The following is an 11351-nucleotide window of genomic DNA, read 5'->3' as shown; positions in this document are numbered from 1 at the left end:
GGTTTGTTTAGGCTCTTGTCATCAAAGTGCAAGAAACTGCAAATATCTTTGAATTGACATAGTGGCCTTGTGCAATGGGTTATGCAGAAAACTCTCAAAAAACACAGACTGGTACATCCCAGTTCTCACTTCCTGCAAGAATGGCCAATCAAATGAAGTCCATTAGCTTATGTTTCGTAATAATACTTTCGTATTTGGTACTGAATCGCAGGCACGTGCAGAGCGGGGGGCTGGAGGGGCTTGAGCACCCGCCCCTTTCCTGATGGGTGCCCAAAGTGCCCTTTTGTTAAGGAAACTTTTAAAAAAATTTTTATTTTTTTTTATGTGTGCGTGCGTGCGGAGTCCTGTCTGTGCCCCTCAACAATAATATATACTATAATCACAGTTTTGCTAAATAAAAGGATCTGGCTTGCATCAGTCACATGATCACATTTAACCAATGATCGCCCTTGACGGCAGAACGCGCTGGTTATGAGACGGGAAAGAGCTCACAAAAAGCACGCGCATTTTTTGCGGTCCAGAGCTATAGGAGAAACACAAGTTAACTCAGAGATACAGACTGATGCGACAAAACCAGTAAGTAGGTGTACAGCGTACACTGTAGTGTATAGCACACAGGAGTATTAGCTTATTACGTACACGTTGGTAAGCTGTCTTGTGGCAACTGACGAACTGAAACAAACGAGCGTGCTGTGTGTGCAACAGCGCGACAAACGTTACCTGTCCTTTTATTAACTGCACAAGTAGTGATGGTCATAGCTGCTGGCTACCTGTGTAAGGCTGTCATGGGTCTGTAGCTCTGTCAGCGTTTTAGGGAACATATTTAGTTTTAAAGTAAGTTACAGAGCTTTTCCTGTCTTTCTGGAGGGATTATATTTCACTAAAAACGATCTAATATGCATGTCCACATAATTATGCATTATTATAATATTTTTAAAAACACGCTGTAATTTAAAGAACATACATTAAGAAGCAGATTATATTAGATTTATATTTGAAATAAGACAAAATTTGGATTTTACAGCAGTGAAATTATTGTATGTCTACAGTTTAAAAATGTAATAAGCTTTGCCCTGCACAGAGTGGATAGTGAAACAAATGGAATCATCATAATGACATTATTTCATATTTATTACTTCCCCTTCCTCTTTGCTTTATTATTGTAGCTCTAGTAATAAATAATAATGTAAAGATTCTGGATCAGCACCATGATGCCCACAGTATATACAGTATTCTGAAGAAGGTCTAAAACGTCACTGTGTGTGCGTGCATGTGTGTGTTTTATTTAGATGGATTTTTAAAAAAAATATTACTCATGATATAACATTGTCCAGACATGGCTGGTAAGGACATGAGGAGGAAACAGTAGAGCTATGTGAGGCTACTAAAGGCAGTGCTATAACATTTTTCTCTCATCATTTTATTATAGATTAAGTGCAAGAGTTGTTAGGTGTGGATAATTTTTTGTTGCCTTATGGTTCCAAGCGCTGTCACCAATCTTTGCATTTTGTTATTATCTCATGACACTTGTTTAATCAGCTACCATCTCTCCTATGGACTTTTTAATGTCTACAGTCTCAGATCAACACAGCCCTGCCCTCCAGCACTATCAGCAGCAGAGCAACCCCTCAACAGCAACATTGTACCCATCAGGTAAAACATCGGCTACGTTTGCTTTGCCTTGTTGCCCATATTAGATTCTTGATGAATTGTGTTGTTGTTATTCAGCCTGGTTCAATGTGCCCCTTTTTAACTTTGAGCACCCGCCCCTTTAAACCTCTCTGCACGGCCCTGCTGAATCGGATACATATCTGATGTTTCAGAAAGTGACTGCTGTTTGAATGGTCATGTCGCATTAAATCCGTCTTTTATGTCACTGACACAAGACAGAAGCCAATTATCAGCACCTGATAAGACATCGTGAATGCTTCCTTGGCATCCCTTGTAGATGTTAGTGAAGACAACGTTGGAGAAACGTGAACATTTTATTTGTACTGTATAATCTGCAGATTCTGACAGAAATCTGCAACTATCCTTTGAAGCACCGCTCCTCTCTCAAACATCAATAAGGATAATTATTAGAGTATGTAAATAAAAAGCAAAATTGGGAAACGTAAAGTCGGAAACATATTATATTAATCAGTGTTGGGGAGTAACGGAATACATGTACCGCCGTTACGTATTTAAAATACAAAATATGAGTAACTGTATTCCGTTACAGTTACCGTTTAAAAAGGTGGTATTCAGAATACAGTTACTTTGTTGAAATAAATGGATTACACTGCGGTACTTTCCTGTTTCATATTGTCGCGGGTCAGGACTGTTTGGGTTTTGTTTGACAGCTACGTTCTGTTGTTCCAGGCGGCAGCGTTACGGTTGCCATGGTTACAGGGCGACGCTCTCTCTGCGACTGTGTGTTTCCTGGGTGAGAGAGCGCCTTTTCGTTGTTGTTGTTGTGCTAAGCTAACAGGCAGAATGCTACAAGCATAGCTCTAAAGAATGTAGCATCATGGGCAGTGTAGTCCGTGTTGCAGGGAGAATGGACTGCCATACACGTTATGGGTCTGTGAGCGCGAGGAGGAGAAAAAGGGGAGTGGAAAGGTACGAGTTGTCATCGAGGAAAAACGGGAGCTGGAAGCATGTAAATATAATAATAATTATATTTACAGCCTATGGGTGGCTGTAGCTCAGGTGGGAGAGCAGGTCAGCCACTAATCAGAACGTCGGTGGTTCGATCCCAGGCTGCCTCCTGGCTGCATGCCAAATATCCTTGGGCAAGATACTAACCCCGTGTTTGCTACTGGTGGTGGTCAGAGGGCCCGGTGGCGCCAGTGTCCGGCAGCCTCGCCTCTGTCAGTGCGCCCCAGGGCAGCTGTGGCTACCATAGCTTGCCATCGCCAGTGTGTGAATGTGTGTGTGAATGACTGAATGTAGTGTGAAGCGCTTTGGGGTCCTTAGGGACTAGAAGAAGCGCTATACAAATGCAGGCCATTTACCATTTATAACCACTGCAGCCAAGAAGAGAGCCTGACGAGCCCAGTTGTAAGTAAGCTATTAAGACTCGACTGTACACCGTGTTCGTGTTTTCCTCCGAAAACAATAAGTTCCGTTGGAGCAGCCTTTCAACGCCTCTCTCTGTCTCTCGCAAGAAAAGTTGACCCACACAACAAAGTAAAGCTATTTTTCGGCTACGAGCCGACAGGGACCCCGCCGTATTAGTCAGAGGTCCCTTTACTACAGTTCGGAGTCGCGGACCTTCAGTAATAGTAATAAATCACACAGCAATAGTACATTCACGTTGTTGTAAAAAGCATGATAATATATTAAGTAATCCAAAGTATTCAGAATACGTTACTGTCATTGAGTAACGTAACGGAATACGTTACAGAATACATTTTGGGGCATGTATTCTGTATTCTGTAATGGAATACATTTTAAAAGTAACCTTCCCAACACTGATCTCAGACATTCACCGTCAACTTAACTCTTTAGGAGCTCCTGACTCTGAAGTAGACTTCCTGGTTCCCCCACTGTCTTCCTGTCAGTTATTTTCAAGCTTTACTCTTCCCTCCATAACTGATCGTATCTAATCTCATTAAAAAATCTAAGTCATCCACCTGTCAACTTGACCCTCTCCCTACTGTGTTAGTTAAAGCCTGTCTTCCCTCGTTAGCACCTCTCATAACCAATATTATTCATTCCTCCCTGAACACTGGAATTGTTCCTGAAGCACTGAAAAAGGCTTCTGTTATTCCAACTCTCAAAAAGCCTGGTGCAGACCCCAATAACTTTGATAATCTTCGCCCTATATCAAATCTCCCCTTTATTTCAAAAATTCTTGAAAAAGTTGTCGCCGCCCAGCTTCATTTCACATCTCAATGACCATAATCTCTATGAACAATTTCAATCTGGTTTCCGCCCCAATCATAGCACAGAAACTGCTCTGTTAAGGATTACCAATGACCTTCTGATGGCAGCTGATTCTGGTCTCCTATCCATTCTCATCCTTCTTGATCTTAGTGCGGCGTTTGATACCATTTCTCACAATATTCTCCTGAACCGGTTAGCTTCCATTGGTATTAGTCATACCCCACTTGCCTGGTTTACCTCCTATCTCTCAGACCGCACTCAGTTTATCCAACTTAAATCCCATTCTTCAACTCTCTATCCTGTTTCTGCTGGTGTGCCCCAGGGTTCAGTATTGGGGCCTCTTTTATTCATTATTTATATGCTTCCTCTTGGTTATATATTCCGAAAATATAATATAAATTTTCACTGTTATGCCGATGACACCCAGCTCTACCTTTCTTCTAAACCCAATTCATCCCTCCCACCTACCTCCCTCTCAGACTGTCTTATTGAGATTAGATCCTGGTTCTCCTCCAATTTCCTCAAACTTAACAGTAATAAAACTGAAGTTTTACTTGTTGGTACACCATCTATCTTAACCAAATCCCACAGTTTTTCCATTAACATTGAAAATTCTCCCACCCTTCCCTCAGGTTAAGAGTTTGGGTGTCACACTTGATAATACTCTTTCATTCCAGTCTCACATTAATTACATAACCGGTCTGCTCACTTCCATAATATTAACCGACTCCGCCCCTTCCTTACTCCCCATGCTGCCGTCATCCTTGTCCATAGTCTTATTACATCCCGTATTCCATCCATCCATTCGCTTCGTTATCCTTTTCAGGGTCGCGGGGGGCGCTGGAGCCTATCCCAGCTGTCATAGGGCGAAAGGCGGGGTACACCCTGGACAGGTCGCCAGTCTGTCGCAGGGCTAACACATAGGGACAGACAACCATTCACCTCCATGGCTCCTAAAAGGTCCCTTCATAAACTCCAACTTCTTCAAAATTCTGCAGCTCGGGTCATAACTTGACTCCGTTAAGTGCTCATATTACCCCAGTTCTTCAGCAGCTTCACTGGTTGCCCATAGAAGCCAGGATAAATTTTAAAATCTTACTTCTTACATACAAGTGTATCCATAAATCTGCTCCTTCATATTTGTGTGACCTGCTCCATATCACCACTGTTTCCCGCCCTCTCAGATCATCATCTGCTATTCATCTTACTGTTCCGTCCTCACACCTTATTACTATGGGGAACAGAGCTTTCAGTCGCTCTGCTCCTCGGCTCTGGAACTCTCTTCCTCCTGCACTAAGAAATATTGACTCCCTCTCCGTATTTAAGACACAGCTCAAAACACATCTGTTTAAACTGGCTTATTCGCTTTAATGCTGATTTTATCTGTTGTCACGCTCTGTTTTGTAATTTTAACTTATTTTATGTATTTTATGACTATTGTTCCTTTTATTAATTGTGTTTTTTGTAAGGTGACCTTGGGTTTCTGAAAGGCACCCTCAAATAAAATGTATTATTATTATTATTATTATTAGCTTATTATTATTATAGCTATTGCAAAATAGAATGTAGCCACAGCGTTTTCTGCCACAGTCATTATGTCACATTCACGTCGACTATTAAAATCGTGATACTGATTTAATAGTCGACGCGTCGTTTGAAGCTTTGTAAGATCACAAAAGACGCAGGAATAAGTAGCAGGATTTAAGAGTGTAATAACGGACTGAAACAGAAGATGGCAGCACTGCATGTACAAGGATGCCAGCTGCCGTTAAACCCCGAAGAAGAAGAAGCCTGTGTCCCAGAATTCATAGCGCAGCCCAGCTCAGTTTCCAACAATGGCGGCAGCTAGTTAGTTTTAATATTACTCTTATTATTCTTTCTGGGTCACAAAATAAACGTTTAACATATTTTCAGGCGAGAATGTAGCTGTGTAAACCTCAAATATCTGCTCAGTTTATCAAGACACCACATATTTTCAAAAGCGCTCCGACGTTTTCGGAGACGTCTGTTACCCACTAGCTCGATAGCTAGCCGGGGGCAAGGCTCACTAGAGCCCGTGAGAACACCGGACTCCGGCAAATCGTCTTTCAACCCGCGTCTTTCGCTACTCAGGTTACCAGCACATATATAAGTCTTGTAGATGTGAAACAGAGGACTGATAAAAAAAATAGTTTACATAAAATCCTGATTGGCTTAGAGCAGTGTGATGTAGCTTATATTATCAACATACTATCTTATGATTCATACGGGGAGACAGTATACAGGGAGTGCAGAATTATTAGGCAAATGAGTATTTTGTCCACATCATCCTCTTCATGCATGTTGTCTTACTCCAAGCTGTATAGGCTCGAAAGCCTACTACCAATTAAGCATATTAGGTGATGTGCATCTCTGTAATGAGAAGGGGTGTGGTCTAATGACATCAACACCCATATAGGGCTTTGGAGCGTGATGTCACGGGGGTGGGCGTGGAAAGGATTTTGGCCCGATCCGCCATTTTGGGGGTCTAGCGCAAGTGAAAAGGGAGCGAAGTCACACACAACAGCCATGGTTCGTATTTGCTGTGTGCGCAATGTTCGATCACACGACCGGCAAGAGAATAAGGTTGAAAATGGTTTATCTTTTCATTCTTTCCCAACCTGGAAGCAACATGAGGCAGCTCGTGTATCGATGTTACCAAACGAAGGCGTCTAGCCTGGATAGCAGCTGTGAGACGAGCTGATATCCAGTTCTCTTCCATCTCCAAATATCTGTTGGTGCTCCAGACATTTTCATTCCGGTAAGTTCTAAATATGTTCATATCACTCTTTATAGCCTATTAGTTTTATTTTCATGCGCTCTGAGCTCATAGCAAATTAGAACAAACATCCTACTGAGTGATTTTGCAGAACTACCTTCTATTTATAGAGTTGCTAATTATTTGGCATTATTGCAGCAAACCAGCCTATGAAATGGATGAAACATCGTGACTGGGTTCCAGCGCTACACAAGGGACCTGCTTCAAACATACCACCATGCCAATCAGATTACTTCTTCCATGTGAGGGTGAAGAGGTGACCCTCCTGGATAAGATGGTGAAGGTTTGCTGCGTTTTGGTGAACAGTGTGATAATAAAACCAGGGAAAATGAAACCTGCTCCTGTTAAATATTCTTAAGTCTTGTGCTGTTAAAATTGCTGTATTTTTTCAAAAGATACAGTAAATAAAGTAATGTTAGTAGTGGGTGATATCATGTAAACACTCATGATTTTGTGTAAACATTTTGTCATTTGTAAACTATAAATGACATGGATTCTACACTTGTAACTGATGTGATGTTCTATAAGGTGGTTTTAATAAAAAAAAAAAGAGGCAAAAATTAGTTTGTTTCTTTATTCAACTTTTGAACAGTGGGACTCAGTCAGTAATATTCAGTAAATGCAAATTATTTACACGGCAGTGCACTACAGGCATAAATCTAGACCCCTAGATAAAACATTATGGGTCATTCCCACAACCCACAGCTTTACTGTGTTCCAGCAAAGTATCCAATAGCAGTGACAACTCCTCCAAAGTAGCAGGTGGGATTTTTCTGTTTTGAGGACGGCTCCTTTTACCTGTCATACGGATGGTCTGTTTATGTTTTGATCAAGAGCCTTTTTTTGGCAGCTGAAGAGGAGAAGTCTATCTTATGGCCAACCTCTGGCTGTATCTTGGTCATATTACCCAGCAAAACCCAGTATGCAGGTTCATCTGTAACAGTCCTTGTGCCACGATAACTGAGTGAAGTGGGGCATTACCCAGGAAAGTCCTTGTTCTCACCAGACATGCCCAGTCGCCGGGAGGTGGAGCGACTTCAGAAGAGTCCGTAGTATCACGACTCGATCATGGGGCACTACTGACATCCCTGCTAATTACAGAGCAGTGCGCAGGTCTCTGCGACTCCGGCCTATACAGGTGCAGTGGGCGTGCTTCAACCTTCCCTGTGATGCTCACAGTGACCCATGGCTGCAATGCTGGTTCATTCAGTCTTTGAGAGTGCAGTACCTGAAACACACACAGACAAAGTTCATTTAAAGACAAGAACTATGAGCCAAGGCCGACATAAATGTGTTTTATCTACTTTATCATAAATGTAACAAAGTGTTTAGAAAGTTAGCACATACATGTAATTTTTCATTTCTTTATGTTCCATCTATAGAACGCTGCATGTTATATTCTAAATCTGCCTGTTCTCTGTCAGAAACCTGCCTGCAGAAAATGAACCTAAAGTATGTAATGCAAGGATGTATCACTTTCAAGATGGAGAAAGCATAAAGTGACAATTATGAATCACTTAATATGATAAGGAGATTCTGCAGGTCATTAATCAATGTATAAAACTAAAATAAAATGTATTTTTAGTGACACAGGATACAAACATGGAAGCAAGATGTATAATTAGGATTATTTATAATAAATATGAATAAATTAGTGCAATTTCTTTAACCATAAAGAATAACTAAATCCTTCAGGACAATGTCACATCAATGCACTGAACTCACTATGTTATCCCTCTAACAGCCTCCACATGTTCTCACTGTAATTTCCCCTCATGAATGAATTTATGCTGCACTAATCGTGAATGTTTGCAGGGAAATCAAACGCATTTCACATCGCAGTACTCGAGCTGACTTACCTTTGTTTGAATGACGACTTGTACGCGCTGACTCCACAGACTAAGGTATAAAATCAGGCTACGTCAATAGCGGTTGGTCTTCAGGGTTTCTACTCCACGGCCGTATTTCATACGGGTCCACATTTCCAATGCACGCTATTTTCTGCAAGTACCGCTGCTTCGCCTCTGGACGCAATCGGTCTCTATACAGTTCATTCTCTTTTGAGCTGCTTTTAAGCATCTTTCTTGTAGTCGTCGTTCCAACACAGTGTGTTTGTTTGATTCGTAGACCCCGAAAATGGCGCTGCGCTCCCAAATGCATTGCGGCGTGACGTCAACTCCAAAGCCCTATTCAGGTGTGCATAATTATTAGGCAACTTCTTTCCTTTGGCAAAATGGGTCAAAAGAAGGACTTGACAGGCTCAGAAAAGTCAAAAATAGTGAGATATCTTGCAGAGGGATGCAGCAGTCTCAAAATTGCAAAGCTTCTGAAGCGTGATCATCGAACAATCAAGCGTTTCATTCAAAATAGTCAACAGGGTCGCAAGAAGCGTGTGGAAAAACCAAGGCGCAAAATAACTGCCCATGAACTGAGAAAAGTCAAGCGTGCAGCTGCCAAGATGCCACTTGCCACCAGTTTGGCCATATTTCAGAGCTGCAACATCACTGGAGTGCCCAAAAGCACAAGGTGTGCAATACTCAGAGACATGGCAAGACGACCACCACTGAACAAGACACACAAGCTGAAACGTCAAGACTGGGCCAAGAAATATCTCAAGACTGGTTTTTCTAAGGTTTTATGGACTGATGAAATGAGAGTGAGTCTTGATGGGCCAGATGGATGGGCCCGTGGCTGGATTGGTAAAGGGCAGAGAGCTCCAGTCCGACTCAGACCCAGCAAGGTGGAGGTGGAGTACTGGTTTGGGCTGGTATCATCAAAGATGAGCTTGTGGGGCCTTTTTGGGTTGAGGATGGAGTCAAGCTCAACTCCCAGTCCTACTGCCAGTTTCTGGAAGACACCTTCTTCAAGCAGTGGTACAGGAAGAAGTCTGCATCCTTCAAGAAAAACATGATTTTCATGCAGGACAATGCTCCATCACACGCGTCCAAGTACTCCACAGCGTGGCTGGCAAGAAAGGGTATAAAAGAAGAAAAACTAATGACATGGCCTCCTTGTTCACCTGATCTGAACCCCATTGAGAACCTGTGGTCCATCATCAAATGTGAGATTTACAAGGAGGGAAAACAGTACACCTCTCTGAACAGTGTCTGGGAGGCTGTGGTTGCTGCTGCACGCAATGTTGATGGTGAACAGATCAAAACACTGACAGAATCCATGGATGGCAGGCTTTTGAGTGTCCTTGCAAAGAAAGGTGGCTATATTGGTCGCTGATTTGTTTTTGTTTTGTTTTTGAATGTCAGAAATGTATATTTGTGAATGTGGAGATGTTATATTGGTTTCACTGGTAAAATAAATAATTGAAATGGGTATATATTTGTTTTTTGTTAAGTTGCCTAATAATTATGCACAGTAATAGTCACCTGCACACACAGATATCCCCCTAAAATAGCTAAAACAAAAACTTACTTTTTTTTTTTTTTTTTTTTTTTTTTAAATGACATCAGAAACAGCAGTATGCGACATTACGTGATGGCAGAGCTTCAGTTCATCCTTTGTCTTTTTTTTTTTTAATAAATAGGACAGGGGGAATGAATGAGAGAAAGAGGGGGAGAGAAAGAAAGAAAACCAAAGGGGAGAAGAGACGGTGAGAAGGGGGGGGAAAAAAAAAACAACAACTCCTGGGTCACCTGTATGGAGAAAAAAAAAAAAAAAAACAAACAAACAAAAAAAAACAAACAGAGGAGACAGCAAACAACAAAGAGCAACATAATAATAGAGAAAACAAAGCACCATCACAATAAACTAGCTAGTCATAGATATCAATAGTTACTGAATAATAAACGATATTGTGCAGCACGCAAGATAGACAGCGCACAGTGTGCTTTGAGGCAGCAGCCAAGAAAGCTTTAGTCCGCGTCTGTGAATACCCATGTGTACACCTGTGTGCATACCTGTGTGGATCAGCATGCTTGCATTCCAAAGGTTTCTCCATGTAATGATCTGCTAGGGAGTGTGGGGGGGCCACAGCCCCGTCCTCCAGGGTGAAGCGGGTATGGAGGAGATCAAAACTCCAGACATCCAGAGGCCCCCAGAACACAAGAGACCATGGAAGACCAACAGAGGGGCAGCCGCGCCACTGTTCCAGTAAGAGCTGAGGAGAGTCCCAGATGAGGGCTCCCCAGCAGCCGCGGAGCAGAAGCCAGGGGGAGTTGCAGTGACGCGCCCGTGAGTCCGCGCCCAGCGCCTGCAGCGCCGAGAGGCCGGGGGCACCCCACCTCCGAAAGTGGCCCGAGCGAGCCCCAGGCTCCAGGCCCCGAAAGCGGCCGCCAAGGAGTGAGCCGGTGTGTACCCGGACGCCCACCCCCAGACACAAAGAACCACCAAGCACCCGACACCTGAGGGAGTCCGCCACCGGCAGGGGAAGTGGTGGTGGGTGGAGATAGGCCTCCAAACCTTGGAGGGCCTGAGGTGTCCCCAGAGAGGTGGCGTCTGATACCCAACCTGACATATAGACACAGACATACAGGCACACACAGACACAAACATCCATTCCCACCCTCATGCTCTCATTGCACTTCACTCCACACTCAACCAACGTGGAGACAGACATAAAGAGACGCTGTACACACGATCACACTCCCCAAGCGTACTCTACAAACCGGGTCTAGGTACCCTTGCCCCTGGAGGGGGGAACTGCACCCAGACCCAGGTGGTGTTACCTTTC

The sequence above is a fragment of the Haplochromis burtoni genome, unplaced genomic scaffold (genome assembly GCF_018398535.1).
Source record: "Haplochromis burtoni strain Fernald_Lab_line unplaced genomic scaffold, NCSU_Asbu1 Contig_589, whole genome shotgun sequence".
In the NCBI taxonomy this organism is placed as follows: domain Eukaryota; kingdom Metazoa; phylum Chordata; class Actinopteri; order Cichliformes; family Cichlidae; genus Haplochromis; species Haplochromis burtoni.
The sequence above is the reverse complement of the archived record's forward strand: the minus strand, read 5'-3'. Positions refer to the sequence as shown.